This window comes from Syngnathoides biaculeatus, chromosome 14, assembly GCF_019802595.1.
Source record: "Syngnathoides biaculeatus isolate LvHL_M chromosome 14, ASM1980259v1, whole genome shotgun sequence".
In the NCBI taxonomy this organism is placed as follows: domain Eukaryota; kingdom Metazoa; phylum Chordata; class Actinopteri; order Syngnathiformes; family Syngnathidae; genus Syngnathoides; species Syngnathoides biaculeatus.
The window spans coordinates 4,780,620-4,797,956 of NC_084653.1; the positions used below are offsets into that span (position 1 = coordinate 4,780,620).

General features: G+C 42.2%; 1 long non-coding RNA gene across 1 annotated transcript in view; it reads left to right on the forward strand.

Annotated features, from left to right (window-relative positions):
- The first annotated feature begins 660 nt into the window (after nt 1-660).
- Nucleotides 661-17,337, forward strand: part of LOC133512338 (uncharacterized) — a 31,827-nt gene continuing 15,150 nt past the window's right edge. The window contains exon 1 of the long non-coding RNA XR_009798169.1: nt 661-783. This is a non-coding gene — a long non-coding RNA (uncharacterized LOC133512338). The remainder of the gene's footprint in view (nt 784-17,337) is intronic.

Consider the following 17,337-nt stretch of genomic DNA (forward strand, 5'->3'; position numbering starts at 1 on the left):
TGTTCCAAATTAGAAGTCTTTCTCATACTTCACTGCTATTGTCTGCCATATCGTACACAAATTGGTCTTGTTCTGGTTGAAAAAAGACTGAATGGCAAATATTCGGCCCATCTTTGAAATGCCAATTTCACTGTCTACTTTGCATTAACCAGCAAACTTGAAACACAATATTTCCATGTAATTTAGGTTCTGACAACTTTAACTGTTTAAAAAAAAAACAAAAAGTAACATTTGCACTCACATTAATAGAATCTGAGGAACCCAGTAACAGATTGTCTGTGTATCATTGACATCATGACATGTCTGATATAGTTTAGTATTTGCTTCCTGAAAACAGGGACTACTTTTTTCACATAGGGAGCTGTTACGACCCGAGCAACAGATCAGCAAATCATATTTGGACAGCCTGTGTGAGAATTCACTGAACGAGGATGTTTCGATTCATATTCCCATGATTCAAATGAATCGATCTGTGCACGGCTAGCTATCCTCCTGGATGAAATTATGCTGCTTTGAATAGAGCGGCACAGTGGTGAAGCTATTGTCAAGTCAACTAGCAGGAAGAGCACCTGTCCCCCTCCAGACCTGCAGGGAGCAGAGTAACCTCAATCACACAACTCTTCAAACTTCCTGTCAGAGGCCAGGCGGGGCCATATTTCTCACAGACAGCGAGCTTGTGTGGAACAAAGAAAGCCTACCAGCAAAAGGAATAAATCACTAACAAACACCTGAAGCAACTAAAAAACTCAAAGGCACCCCTCAGTTTCCGGTCAGATGCAACTGGTAGGGAAAGGACTTGGATGATAATTGCTTAATTTGTTTCATTTCAGCTACAAGCTATGCTCTTTGTGGTTGTCTAACGTCTGAATTAATCTAAAGTATTCATGGAGACAAAGTCGATGATTTTGTTTGGTTTATTCAATCAGTTATGGTGCTTATTTACTTTTTACTTTGAGTTATGTGTTTGAAGACCAAAGCCCTTTTCAAGTTGGTACAAAGAACTGAGGGAGTTAAAGACAACTTGACAGCTATAAAGCGTTGGCATCACAGTTCCGAGGACCCGGGTTCAATCTGGGCCCCGCCAGTGTGGAGTTTATATGTTCTTCACGTGCCTCCGTGGGTTTTCTCCAGCCACTACGGTTTCCTCCTACATCCCAAAAACACGCAACATTAATTTGACACTCTCAATTGCTCCGAGGTGTGATTTTGAGTTGGACTGTTGTCCTGTCTCCATGTGCCCTGTGATTGGCTGGCAACCAGTTCAGCGTGTACCTCACCTCCTGCCCGATGACAGCTGGGATAGGCTCCAGCACTCCTGCGACCCTTGTGAGGACAAGCGGCAAAGAAAATGGATGGATGCTTTAAATATTTTTTAAAAGGTAATCGATTGTATCAATACTTGAAGGAAATGGATTGGATTTATGCCTGGTAGACATTATATAGTGGTGTGGATGTTTTGTTTCCAAGGAAAAGCATTTCATTCCGTTTACTTGCCATTATTTTTTTTTAGTTAGTACACAGCCATTAGAGTCCAGACCAGCGATAACTTCTTCCATTTGTTTTGTAATTTAAGTAAATAAATTATCTTAATATAGTCAACCAGAGAGGCAAAGATTGCTGAGTTATTAATGTCCTTTCACTATTGGTCCATTCATTCTGTTACGTGTTTTTGGTTGCACGTTATTAACAAAAGTCCCGTTACAGATGCACTCTATGTACAGGGTTCGCACGCGGCCCTAAAAGTCCCTAAAAGCCCTAAATTTACGAAGGTGCATTTAGGGGCTCCTGAAAGTCCTTAAAAATCTGCGAAAACCTGCCAAGCCCTAAAAAGGCCTTAAATTAAAAAAAATCAAAGGGAGGACCTCTACCGCCAAAATTCTCCCTAAAAAAATTATCTTTTATTTTAAAAAAACAGCGATCCGTCTGGCGTCCAAAACAGCCGGAAATTGTCAACGGAAGTCACCGTGTTGTCCATATTCCATTGTTTGTTTCCGTGAGTAGGCATTTCACTTAGTCTTCGTTACGACGTAGCGTAGTTCTTTCATCGATCCAACGTATATCATGGGGAAGTGCATTTTTCAATATGCTTGGGTTGAAAGTAAGGAGTTTGGGAGCTGGGTTCGTCGAGATCCAAAAGATCGGCACATGTTTTACTGCCATCTGTGCTAGCAGAGTTACAGGCTTGAAAAGATGGACGTCAAAGCGCTGGAGTCGCACTGGAAAAACAGGAGATAGCTGATTTGGCGAAGACTCTCTCATCTTTCGTTGGTATGAATCTGTTTCTAAAATATTAAGATAGTGAAGCATCAACTTTAGGCAGTGGTACTAGCAGTGCATGCACACCTACAGTTGTCCAGTCATCGACTTCAACCAGCCGGAAATCAGGCTTTATGAACGTAGTTCAATACACGAAGACGGACTCGTTAAAGGCAGAGATCGTGTGGACTTTAAAAGTGATCTACAGCCATTACAGTTACAAATCTTGTGAAAATAATTCGAAAGTGTTTGCAGTCATGTTCCCAGACAGTAAGATTGCTAAAAACTACCACTGTGGGGAAAGGAAGACTTCGTACCTGGCTACATTTGGCATTGCTGCCCACTTTTCATCTCTACTCCCTCAAAGCCAAAAAAGCCAGAATAGAGACTGACATATCTACGCTTATTGAGAAGGCTGACGGGCTGTGTGAGGAGGCAGAAGAAAACAGGGAATCTGAGGTTTATCACCGAGGCCAATGCACTCAGAGGCAGAGCAAAGGACGAAGAGAGCGAGAAAACCCACACAGGCACTGATGGTTAGAGCGTCTGCCTCACAGTTCTAAGCACCGGGGTTCAAATCCCAGCCCTGCCTGTTTGGAGTTTGCATGTTCTCTCCGTGCCTGTGTGGGTTTTCTTGGGAACACTGGTTCCTTCCATGATCCCAAAAAACATGGATTAATTGGAGACTCCAAATGGCCCCTAACTGTGATTGTGACTGTGACTGTTGTCTGTCTTCATGTGCCCTGCGTTTGGCCGGCAACCAGTTGAGGGTGTACACTGCCTCCTGCCCTTAGCTGAGATAGGCTCCAGCGCTCCCATGATCCTTGGCCTATGGGGAAACCCGGATGATGAGGTCATGGCTTTGGAAGCTCCTTGTAGATTAACTGACACCATGTGAGTTAATTGACAGGATGTATTTATAGCCATACCTCAAACACTCTGCTTCCTTGTTTGAAATGAAAAATCAAAAGAAATCATGCAGGAAATCAGACAAAGAATTCTGGAGTGCTACATCTGACTCATCCTTTGGTCCAGTCTCATGCAGATGCATGAAGGTGCCATGTTCATTTTTTCAAACAATCATACACAAGTATAAATATCATGGGAATGTCCAGCCATCATACCGCTCAGGAAGCAGACAGGCTCTGTGTCCCTGAGATGAACGTGCTTTTGTTTGAAATGTACAAATCACCCCCAGGACAAAAGGGAAAGACCTTGTGGAGATCCAGGACCAGCTGCTCCACCGAGCCGCGCCTTCCAGTAATCACTGTTTAATTTAAAATATTATTTTAAAACAATATAAGAAAAGCTGTGGCACAGTGGTACAGCTGTAAATCTTTGGCCTCAGAGTTCTGAGGTTCTGGGTTCAATCCTGGCCCCACTTGAGTGGAGTTTGCATGTTCTGCTTGTGCCTGCGTGGGTTTTATCTGGGAATTAGTTTCCTCCAACATCCCAAAACATGCAACATTAATTGGACACTCTAAATTGCCCCTTTGGTGTGATTTTCAGAGAATGGTTGTTTATTTTTATGTGCCTTGCGATTGGCTGGCATCCAGTTCACGATTTACCCTGCCTCTGGCCCTTTGACATTTAGGATAGGCTCCAGCACTCCTGCGACCCTTGTGAGGATAAGTGGATAAGAAAATGGAAGGCTGGATAAGAAAAGGCTCAGTCATGTTAATTTTTACCTGTGTTTTGATGTTAATTCCATATACTGTACAGATCTTATTTACTAAACTGAACAAATGTCACAAAGGAAGATGATTAGAACCTGGTGATCTGCAGCAACAACCGTGCTTTTGCATGTGGCCAAACCACCCCCGCTCATGACTGTGTCAGCTTGAGATGCTATGAGAGTCCGTTGTTTCGTAGGCTACCAGATCTTGCAGAGCTGGTCTTTGAAGGATGCAAGCGTCATCGTTACAAGCTCAAAGTCACTGGATGTTGTCATTTCTGCAAGTGCTGGCGATCCTACCCTAATTTACTGCACCTACTGACTATTTTTTGTAGTGTAAGGTGAATAATTTTGTTTGAAAATATCTTTCAGTGTACAAGGTCAATGCAAACAGCAGCCCCTAATATGGGTCTAGGGTTTTTTTTGAATTGGTAAGTGTGGGGTATTTTTTCCCCCAACATTGGGCCAGCAGTTATCATGCATTCCGAATTGGATTGGAAGATTATAAACAACTGCCCATCAACTAAGTGATTTGAAATATTTCCAGTATAAATACCAAAGCTAAGCATTCCTTCTTTCTCAAATGTAATTTAATTTAGATGTTGTTAAAAACAAAAACTTCTCTAAGATCTCTTTAAAACAAGCAATATTTATATCAAGTAAATAATCCATTTGAAAATGTTTGAACGACAAATATTCGTCAATCCATTTTCTGACCCATTTATCCCCAGAACGGTTGTGGGAGTGCGGAGCCTACCCCAGCTATTATCAAGCAGGAGGTGGGGTACACCGTGAACTGATTTCCTGTCAATTACAGGTAACATTGGGGAAAAACAACAGTCATTCTCACAATCACACCGAGGAGCAATTTAGAGTCTCTAACTAATGCATGTTTTGGGGATGTGGGAGGAGACTGGAGTGCCTAGAGAAAACCCACACAGGAACAGGGAGAAGATACAAATTCCACAAAGGCAGACTTGAGATTTGAACTGCGGTCCTCAGAGCTGTGAGGCCAAAGCTCTAACCAGTTGCGCCACCTTGCTGCCTGAACTATAACTTCTACTTTGCCTCCTTTTTTCCTCTCTCTTTCTACGAGCAGGGTATCATTCATTCTAATCAAGAAATATGCTCTTTATTTCATTAACAGGTAAGAATCAAGTACACATTTTTGCTGTGGTATACCGAATCCCACTTTATAGGACTCAATGTAAAAATGAATCCATCAGTGGTGACTAGCCCAAAATGCTGCTCCAGTTCAAACTGACACCAGGACACTTGGCCACAACATTTTTTACACTGGCTTACAATGAGTAAAAGAATAGATTTTAAAATCCAGCTACTGGTCTTCAAAGCTCACAATGGTTTTGGACGTACTGTATATAAATTTGAGTCGAAGGTCTACCTGAACTCCTGAAATTACTGCCAGTCTGAAATCTATTCAGACTGGCAGTAATCTGACCTGAAAACGTTATTGTTGATGTTTCTTTTTTTTCTTAATTTTTTTTTCAACATCTGTCTTACATTTCTTGATTTTACATTCTGCTTGTATTTTTTTACTTTTACATTTTACATTTAGTTTTCATCCTTAAGTTTGATTGTACTTATATTTTTTATCTTAATTTACATCTTTTGATGGACTATGAATTTTCCTTGTATACGAGTGGTGCGTTACAAAAAAATGTGCATTGCCTTTAGATTACAGGTGTCAAACTTAAAGCCCAGGGGCCAGATGTGCCCTGCCACGTGATTTTATGTGGCCCGCGAAGATATTACTGGAAAGTTGAGGTATTACAAATTATTAATATTTTGTTACCAAACATGACCAATAGTTGAAAAACTCACCCTCGATTTCTGATTCCAAAATTAGTTCCGAAATTTCATATGTAAAAATGATTAGGCAATTAAGTATTTTCACATTTTAAGACTCATAACTGCTCTCTGAGGGAAACTGTAACTACAATGTGGCCCGCGACAAAAAATAGTTTGACACACTTGATTTAGATTATTGTCAGGTTCACCAATCGGACATTCATTAAACAGGACAAAAAAGGAAGCAAAGACACCAGTTCAAGTCTCGCGAGGAGAGAGGAGAGGAACTGTCGCGTACAATTCACCATTGCATTCTCTGATTATCCTCTCCTCAGCACCTCTATTTATTTAGTTTTAAAACGCCCCTTATTTACATGGATGTTACAAAAAGGAGACGACAAGCAAAACAGTTTGAAACAAGGTGTACATGTTTGTTCATGTGCGTGTGCATGTGTGAAAGATTGCAGAATACATGTGTGGTCATCATTTCTTTAACAGGCAGCAGTTCTAACAGTTCTGATGATTAGATGTTTTTGTTCTTGCTATCTCCTGCGAGGAGGCTGCCATGTTATCTAGGGCAGAGGAAAGCATTTCTTTATTGGAAGCAAATGTATGATAATTATGATCACAATTATTCCTACATTTCCCCCCTGTTTATGCTACATTTGCTACCACATTTTCTAGAGCAGAGCAAAGCATTCTTCATTGCAGGCAGAGACCGTAACTGAATTGGAGCAGAGCAAAGCATTTCTTCATTGCTGGCAGAAAAAGTAACTGAATTTGAGCAGAGCAAAGCATTTCTTCATTGCATGCAGAAACAGTAACTGAATTGGAGCAGAGCAAGGCATTTCTTCATTGCAGTCAGAAGCAGTTACTTAATACTATCTACAATTATTTCTACATTATCCTCCTGTTTATCCTACATTTGCTCAAATCCTTAAATAATCTAATAGATCACCCTTTCTGCTTACAGTGGAGGAAAATATAGCACTAATTACTTGTAATCTTCTGGATCAGAGAACAGGTCTGGAAGAGAAGTCATAACATCATCATCGTGGTCAACAATATCACTGTCATTACTCTGTTGTGCCAATAGTGGATATATTTCTACCAATTTTGAATTTGTCGGCGCAATAGCAGTGGTTATAAGTTGGTTAAGTGATGCCTTTAGGCAGGGAATACAAAAACATCCACACAATGCAAGAATAGCTGCAAACAGCGATAGAAACTAGGACAGAGAACACCAAATTTTTAGATTTGCCAAACTTTTTTTTTTTTTTCACCACTCAGACCTGGCTGATGTGTTTGCACCAGAGTGCTCCTTCATCTTGTGGTTCAGGGTGCGGAGGCCTTGAATGGCCCTTGTGTGTGACCCATCAGGTGCTGTGATATTTGGAATAAACAACACTGGTCACCGAACATTGAGCAGTTGCCACCCTTCTCGGCCGGGAGCATGTCGACCGCTATGCGGTTCTGGAACGTCATGAGTGAGGTTGCAGCTTGTTGTTCCCTGATGGCAATAAAGTCTGCTTCCGTATAATTACCTAGTTTCTGTAAATTGTAATGTATGTAGTTGATTCTGTCAACGTTTTTATTTAGAGTTATCCAAAACAAGATGGATTCCCATCCTGCAGCAATCTCGTTAACCAATTTATACTCATCTGGTATGTAGTTGGAATGCCATTTGCATCAGTGTATGTCAGATCTCCATCTTTCCAAGAGGACCTTCGCCTTCGGGAGAACCCAAGTGGAGGTCCAAATTGTATATCCTCTGCTTTGGATGGAAACACAGTCACAGATAAGAGCAGTGATACTATTGTACACGTTCCTGCTGCCTTTATCAGTGTGTCATACAACTTTTGACCAACACACCACCACAACAAATTGCTGCATGGGAGAAGTGGGGCATTTTGCAGATGGATATCATGACACCACGTTTTGTTGAGACTTCCCACCTTAAAATCTGTCCCTGTAAAGCTAACACAGGAGAAATTAGCCAATGCGACATTAGTAGAAAACATCAGTTTATCATTTACTGCCTTAGTTGTTGGATAAACACCTTTTCCATTTCTGACAAGTGGTGTTAGGAGTTGTTTTAGTCATTACATCCAGGGTACATTGTGTTGGGATTTCTGTTGGAATTACACTCATTAGTGGCCCAGGGCCCATGCATGTGATGTAACTATAGTTTACCTTGTTAGCTGCCTTCTACATGAATAACAACCAGTTTTGTTTACCGTTTGTAAAATTGATAATCATAATAATGAAAAAATGTTCCTCAGGCTTTTTCGGTTAAAATACTCCCTCCATAGTATACGTACTCTTTTGTATGACATTTGGGTTTAAGGTAGCATTAAATTGGCAAATGATGAGAAGAAAGTGGGGGTTTCATTTAGGATAAGCCCAAGGATGGAATACCCAGCAGTTAGAGTCTGCCAAGGAATTGAAAAAGTGCTGAACTGATTCACTGGGAGGCACACATGGAGTCCTCCTCTCATGCCTCATGCCTCCCGCTTCGTTGTTTACCAAAGTTATTTGAAATGAGGTTGCGCCTCTTTATCTTATGTGTGGTAGGCATAGTTGACTGAGTATAATTATTGGTTCTGTTGTTATGTATTTTTGTCAGCTTTGCAGGTGTCCAAAAGTAACATATGAACAAAAATATCATTACGGCTGTCAATGTTGCAGCCCAACATGCTATCATATTATTTAGCCATTTTGAAGTCATGTCGACCAAGTCACCCCTAAATGAGTCAAGTGTCTTTTAAATCTTCACCAGCCTTCAGGTATTTTCAGATACTATAAATCTGCACCCACTGTATGCTGGTCTTTGCTCACCTTTGTCCTTGGGTGACTCAGCTGAGATGACCTTTTACAGTGTGTAAGGTGTATCCACGTGTTTCTTTCTGCTCTTTTGTCCATGTCATTCAGCTCTTGCTTAGTCTATGCCAGTGTTCGGATAAAACCATGTACAGTAGATGTTAATTCATAAACAGACATAGGATGAATAAACAAATGGCAGTAATAAGGTTATTCAAGCACAGTAACTTATTAGATTTTTTTTTTTTTTTTTTTTTTTTTTGGTGTAGTGCAGGGATGTCGAACTCAGTGATGGTGTTGACATCTGCACTGCGACTGTCTGGCGACTAGTTTGGGGTGTAGTCTGTAGTTATGTAGTATGTAGTTAGCTGGGACTGGATCCAGCTCTCTCTCTCTGAATAAATGCAGAAGGGTTGCATCAGGAAAGGCATACGGCGTAAAAAAATCAAAAAGACAGTTACTGCCGCACCACCATGACAATGGCACAAAAATGGCTTTACACATCAATGCTGATAAAATTCCCAATTTGTTTCTAGTCCTATCAAATTGATGCATGTGAAATTTCCTAGTGACACGCCATTAGAAAACAGTTTTTTTGTTTTTCAAGAGAAGTTAATGGATACACAGAATCCCCCAACTTTTTTATTTTTTTTTTTTTTTTGCATTCGTTATCAATTAATAGCATTAGTATTATCTCTGGCAGGTACCACTCGAAGAGAAAAATGAAAATAACTGGTAGCGTTTTCATTCAACACCCAACAGTAAAATTTAACTGTTTAGTTGCCATTATGACAGCAGTCTCACTCCCATGTGTAACCGGACTACAGCGACCTTGGCAGTGGGAATGAGAACAGCTATCTTACAAGTGGCCAATAAAAACAAATTAGTTTTGTTTGTGTTAACAATGGTTTAAAAAGCAAAAACTTTCCTACAATGAACAAATGAACTCAAGTACCCCTTTTTGCAATTTTTTAAGATGTTTGGGGTTGTTAATAACTCCTGAAAGGGACCCACTTGTGTTTTTTTTTTTTCCTTCATCATTTGTCTATCTCTCATTGTGTGGAAAATATTGGTAATTGGTATGGTCTCCCAAACAGTGTTTTGAATGGAATGAGACCCTTACGTGCTTGTAATGTATGTATAGTTAGACTAAATCCATCATTGTGTCCAAATTGCCCCTACGTGCGATTGTGAGTGTGGCTGTTTGTCTCCATGTGACCTGCAATTTGCTGGCAACCAGGTCAGGGTGTACCTTGCCTCCTGCCCGTTGACAGCTGGGACAGGCTCCAGCCCTCCCCGCGACCCTTGTGAGAATAAGCGGCTAAGAAAATGGATGGAGGGATGAATGGATGTGTATCTTGACGAAACTGACCACGTTTTGGATGCGCATTCCCTTGTGGATTATGTCGCACACAGATCAAACAAGCCCTACAAAAAAAGTTTTTTTGCATACAAGTTAAATCCATAGATCATGTAATGCCTTTGTACCAGGGCTACCATTCCCGCTGTTGAGACCTGAGACTTCCCATGGCTCAAGATTGCTGCCCACTTAAAAAATGTTTTTTGGTAGAATTTTTTTTTTCTATTTATTTAGTTTTAAGACGCCCCTTATTTACATGGATGTTGCAAAAAGGAGACGACAAGCAAAACAAACAAGGTGTACATGTTTGTTCATGTGCGTGTGCATGTGTGAAAGATTGCGGAATACATGTGTGGTCATTTCTTTAACAGGCAGCAGTTCTAACAGTTCTGATGATTAGATGTTTTGTTCTTGCTATCTCCTGCTAGGAGGCTGCCACGTTATCTAGGGCAGAGCAAAGCATTTCTTTATTGGAAGCAAATGTATGATAATTATGATCACAATTATTCCTACATTTATCCATACATCAAAACTTAATTTGTCATTTTTTTAAAGGATTGTATTTCCTGTATTCACTGGGTGTACCCCGCCTCTCATCTTAAAATATGTTGGATAGGCTCCAACACAGCCATGACCCTTGTGAGGATGAGTGGTGTGGAAGATGAATGAATGAATGTATTTCCTGTGTACAATGGTGGACAAGTGGTTTGCATGACCAGCTCAAAGTTCAGGGGTCATGGGCTCATATTCAGGCTCTGGCCTACTGTGTGGAGTTTCCATGTTCTCTCCATGCTTGAATGGGTTTTCTCCGGCTACTCCAGTTTGTTAATAAGTTAAGACCTGAGGTCTGAGATGTGATTGGGAGGAGGAAAGGATGGCCTCGCCGCCTCGGGCTAGCTTCCCCTGACTCTTCTATGGGCCCCACCTAAAATAGGTATGGAAAATTCAAAGAAGAAAACACCCCCTGAGCCTGTGAGAGCGGCGGCGAAAGATGGACCATCGGCAGATAACATGGTAACGAACACAGGAACAGAAAAGACTACAAGATTGTTTATCAGCATAAACGAAGCTCTGACAGCCAAAGCAGGACTTAAGCTCCATATCTGCATTTGTGGTTGGGCAAAGGATACCTCCACTAAGGGCCTGAAGATACACCAGGGCAGGAAACAGTGCCTAAAGAAGGGACAGTGGGTAGGTCGCATCAACAGCTACTTTTTGAGAAGCAGATCAAATCACTCGGCAGACGTTGAGCAGCAAGACACACTCTATAGTTTGCAGGACATCATTACCCTGTCCCAGTGGAGGAGGAACAAGTTAAACAGTGTAAAATTATTTAAGACTGTAATACGTGTTATCAACAGTATTAATAAAATGTTATGCCACCGTTGAACATTTATTTTAGTTGGTTGAGGGATTCTGTTCTAACAATTTCAGGGACCAGGACAAGGATGTCCTGTGACCTACCTCGAGATATATATTACCACTTCATCAGTAGATCCACAAAGATTATGAATGATTATTGTCCAGATGATTTTTTTCAAAAACAATACAAGTACAAACAATAAAACTACAAACTTAGCAAAATAGAAATACCGATAATTCCCAATATTTTGAGCATATGGATTGCAACAAATTGGTGGTGCACATTGTTTATTGGTAGAAGGATTTTCCTGATTTTTTTTTTTTTTTTTTTTTTTAGGTCAACTTTGGGGGTGCACATTATACTTCAGGACACATTATATTCAATAAATTACAGTAGATCGCCTGATCAAGGAGAGCAAGCAGCTGAAGACGCTGTGGAGGAAGGCCACAGAGCAGGAAGAGGAGGGCGTGTAGGCTGGCAGCACTGAGGAGAGCTGAAAACCTGTGAAAAAACACAGAAGGAAGGAGCGTACAAGATCACACTCCTATAACTATACCTACAGAATTGAGAAGTCTCTTTGCAAAGGAGAAAAGCAGAAGTCTCTCTCTGAAGAAAGCCATCCTGGAAGAACACCTGAAAAAATTTCTGCACGGATGACCGCAATCATGAAGAAATTATGCTCCCGCCGGATATGCCACCAATCGATCCGCCAAAGCACGACCTGGACATCAGTCCACCCAGTTGGGATGAGGTAATCCATATTCTGCATATCAAGCAAGAGCTGCATCAGCTCCTGGTGCCAATGGGGTTCCATACAGGCTCTACAAAAACACCAGATGTCCTGCGATTCCTCTATGAGGTTCGTGTGGCAGAAGAGGGAGATACCAACTGCCTGGCGTGGAGCTGGAGGAATTCCGACAGATCAGCCTCCTAAATGTCAAAGGGAAAATTTTCTTCAGCATACTTTCTCATAGGCTAGCAGAATACCTGCGAGCGAACAACCTGATTGCCATGTCAATCCAGAAAGCAGGAATCCCTGGCTTCTCCGGATGCATAAAACACACTAGTGTCATCTAGGATCAGATACAGGTTGCCAAAACAGAGGGAAGAGACCTTCATGTGGTTTTCCTGGACCAAGGAGCCTGTGAAGTTCAGGCTCTGATGCTTGCAGTACGGATTACTTCCATGACTCCTTTGGGCACAAACCCTCAATGAGATCCCACTCTCAAAGGTGGAACAGCTGAAGAGACTGGTCAGCTCATTTGTGAAGAAGTGGCTTGGCCTTCCCAGGTACCTCAGCAGCATTGGGCTCTACGCTAAGGGGATGTTACACCTGCCTATTTCTAGCCTGGGAGAGGAGTACAACTGCGCCAAAGTCAGACTGGAAATGATGCTACTGGAGTCCAGTGATATGCTTGTAGCCCAGATTGACCCCATCCTGCCCAATGGGAGGAGGTGAACTCCACTGGCTGCAGCTGAACAGGAAAAGGCAGCACTCAGGTACAATGACATAATTGGCTGAGTGCAGAAGGGGAGGAGTTGCTTTGGGCTGGAGGCCAGCAGACCAGTCTAGAGCAAAGCCACTATTGCTGAGAGGAGCAAGCTGGTGGACCAGGTAGTACATCGGGAAGAGTAAGCAAAAGGTGCACCCAAGCTGTCTTGCACGCCATGCAAAGCAGTGGTTGGCCTGCAGAGGAGTGGAAGCAAATAAGATTACCTGAAAATAGCTGTGGGAGATGGAGGCGTTCAGGGCAACCTAGGCCAAAGGCCTCTGCCACCATGAAGCTCAGCTAAAGGCCTCAGCCACCTGGAAGCCTGGCTCGCGGCCCGCCCCCAGAGCTCGCTCGTCAGACTCCGCGTTATTCCCGTCCGAAGAACCATCCACGGTTGCCGGCCCGGAGCACCCAGGGGCCTTTGTTTACGTACTTTGTTTACGCGTGTAGGCCTCCAAGTAATCAGACTCCACGTCATGCCGCCCGAAGAACCATGCGAATAGTCCACATTAATAACAGCCACAGATTTAAATCTGTATGGAAGTATTCTTCCGTCTTCCCGATTAACCGATACTGCTATTTCTTCATCAGATGAGGATAAATCCGAGAAATCAGCACTGGGCATAATGGTGTCCCATGTCATCGAGCATTTGGATCGGCACAGTACACGTCACATACACCCACATAGATCATGTGACTCGCGAAAATGGCAGCGCCCCTGAAAATTCGTAATTGTCGATAAAAATCTTCTCAAAACATCGTTAAATGAGAGGATTTAACATCATATTTTCAAAATAGGGTACATATTACATGACCTATTGTATACACTGTTCATGCAAAGGACTGGATTTCCCCTTTAAGAATGCTCCTCACATCATTTTATGAATAAAGGGACACTTTTTATTTCCCTTTGCTGTACAGAGGGAATATTTGACTGATTTTCATTTGTTTGTTGTTTGTTGATTGGAACCCAGTCCGGATTAGTGGAATCATACAGCTGTGTTGGCTTGACTGAAACAATAATCATAAAAAAACAAAATGTTAATATATTTATTTTTTGTTTGTCCAACTTACTTAATAAAACAGAACACATCATATTAAAATTTCAATAAGTTGTTGAAAGGATGTTGATGTTAAAACAAGTCCCTAGTCCTAAAATATTTCATAATTTAATTCATGCATCTGAGTAGAGTATCAAACAATAACCATATTATTCAGAGCGCACCAGAAAACGTTTCAAAACAGTTTCAGAACAGTATTCATTTAACATCATTATAAGTGGAAGCATGTTTTCCCGTTTAGTATTATTTTCAATGTTCAAATGTTCCAAGTGCCAACACACCATGCATCCATAAATGACCTACCATTGTCTGGGCTTGCAGATCTACGTCACCGGTTTACTTAAATGTATCACTCAACTGACAAAAAACACAAGTGACAAAATGATCTGAGCAGACACGAAACTGGGACAGATTAGCAGTGTTTACATTTGCTCTGGACACGATGAAGAAGTGATGGGTAAGTACGGCATCCATGAAAGGAACTTTGAAGGGCAGATGGTGGTGGACTTTGCAAAAAGGATGGAGATGGCTGTAGTGAACACTTATTTCCAGAAGAGGGAGGAACATATAGTGACCTACAAGAGTGGAGGTAGAACCACGCAGGTAGATTATATTTTGTGCAGACGATGTAATCTGAAGGAGGTTACTGACTGTAAAGTAGTGGTAGGGGAGAGTGTAGCTCGACAGCATAGGATGGTAGTATGTAGGATGATTCTGGTGGTGGGTAGGAAGATTAAGAAGACAAAGGTAGAGCAGAGAACCATGTGGTGGAAGCTGAGAAAGGAAGAATGTTGTGCGGCCTTCCGGAAAGAGGTGAGACAGGCTCTGGATGGACAACCGAAGCTCCCGGAAGACTGGACGACGACAGCCAAGGTGATCAGAGAGACAGGCAGGAGAGTACTTGGTGTGTCATCTGGTAGGAAAGGGGAGAAGGAGACTTGGTGGTGGAACCCCAAAATACAGGGAGTCATACAAGGAAAGAGATTAGCGAAGAAGAAGTGGGATACTGAGAGGACTGAGGAGAGGCGAAAGGAGTACATCGAGATGCGACGTAGGGCAAAGGTAGAGGTGGGAAAGGCTAAACAAGAGGCATATGAAGACATGTACACCAGGTTGGACACGAAAGAAGGAGAAAAGGATCTCTACAGGTTGGCCAGACAGAGGGATAGAGATGGGAAGGATGTGCAGCAGGTAAGGGTGATTAAGGATAGAGATGGAAATGTGTTGACTGGTGCCGGTAGTGTACTAAATAGATGGAAAGAATATTTTGAGAAGTTGATGAATGAAGAAAATGAGAGAGAAGGAAGAGTTGAAGAGGCAAGAGTGAAGGACCAGGAAGTGGAAATGATTACTAAGGGGGAAGTCAGAAAGGCACTACAAAGGATGAAAAATGGAAAGGCAGTTGGTCCTGATGACATACCGGTAGAGGTATGGAAGCAATTTGGAGAGATGGCTGTGGAGTTTTTGACCAACTTATTCAACAGAATACTAGCGGGCGAAAAGATGCCTGAAGAATGGAGGAAAAGTGTTCTAGTTCCCATTTTTAAGAACAAAGGGGATGTTCAGAGCTGTGGGAACTATAGAGGAATAAAGTTGATGAGCCACACAATGAAGTTATGGGAAAGAGTAGTGGAGGCTAGACTCAGGACAGAAGTAAGTATCTGCGAGCAACAGTATGGTTTCATGCCTAGAAAGAGTACCACAGATGCATTATTTGCCTTGAGGATGCTCGTGGAAAAGTACAGAGAAGGTCAGAAGGAGCTACATTGTGTCTTTGTGGATCTAGAGAAAGCCTATGACAGAGTACCAAGAGAGGAACTGTGGTACTGCATGCGTAAGTCTGGTGTGGCAGAGAAGTATGTTAAAATAGTACAGGACATGTATGATGGTAGCAGAACAATGGTGAGGTGTGCCTTAGGTGTGACAGAGGAATTTAAGGTGGAGGTGGGACTGCATCAGGGATCAGCTCTGAGCCCCTTCCTGTTTGCAGTGGTAATGGATAGGCTGACAGATGAGGTTAGACTGGAATCCCCTTGGACCATGATGTTCGCAGATGATATTGTCATATGCAGTGAAAGCAGGGAGCATGCAGAGGAACAATTGGAAAGATGGAGATATGCACTGGAAAGGAGAGGAATGAAGATTAGCCGAAGTAAAACAGAATATATGTGCGTGAATGAGAAAAGTGGAGAGGGAAGAGTGAGGCTACAGGGAGAAGAGATAGCGAGGGTGGACGACTTCAAATACTTGGGGTCAACAATACAGAGCAATGGAGAGTGTGGTCAGGAAGTGAAGAAACGGGTCCAAGCAGGTTGGAACAGCTGGCGAAAGGTGTCTGGTGTGTTATGTGACAGAAGAGTGTCTGCTAGGATGAAGGGCAAAGTTTACAAAACAGTGGTGAGGCCGGCCATGATGTACGGATTAGAGACGGTGGCACTGAAGAAACAACAGGAAGCTGAACTGGAGGTGGCAGAAATGAAGATGTTGAGGTTCTCGCTCAGAGTGACCAGGTTGGATAGGATTAGAAATGAGCTCATTCGAGGGACGGCCAAAGCTGGATGTTTTGGAGACAAGATTCGAGAGAGGAGACTTCGATGGTTTGGACATGTTCAGAGGCGAGAGAGTGAGTATATTGGTAGAAGGATGGTGAGGATGGCGCTCCCAGGCAAAAGAGCGAGAGGAAGACCAAAGAGAAGGTTTATGGATGTGGTGAGGGAAGACATGAGGGCAGTTGGGGTTAGAGAGGAAGATGCAGGAGATAGGCTAAGATGGCAAAAGATGACACGCTGTGGCGACCCCTAACGGGACAAGCCGAAAGGAAAAGAAGAAGAAGACATTTGCTCTGGACAATGCTGCCAGCCAATCCCTTTAACGCTAAGAAAAAAGTTTTTCAGTTTGTTCTCCCTCACTTGTTATAACAGTTGGAATCCTGAAGAATGATTTGTTTATGTCAGGCCATGCTCTGTTGGAGCAGCCAACCACATCACAGAAGTGAACCATACCTGATGGCTGGTTGGTTTGTGAAAGTTTTAAAAAATAATGAAGTCACAGGTGCATGGGGATACAGCCTCTGGTACACTTGTTTGGTTTCCATTATGGCGGACAATTAATGTGCATGCTGAGCAGTGACGTCGGTCGCAAGTCATCTATGTGCCCGCTACTTCATGCCACGTCACGTCACGTGACTAAGAAAGCGTAACAGGACTGGCTGTCTGCTGGGTGTTGGGTTCCGAAATCCTTTGCTAATGTCTGACCAAAAGTAACCCCTTCTTAACAACGAAGTTGTATTTTAACAACAAAGTTGAATTTTAACAACAAAGTTGAATTTCAGACAGCAAATTATTGAATTTAACATTTCAAATTCAAATCCTATTTCAAATTCAAATCTACTTACCATTTCAAATTCAAATCCTATTTCAAATTCAAATCCACATAACATTCCAAATTCAAATCCTACTTCAAATTCAACTGCACGTAACATTTCAAATTCAAATCCTATT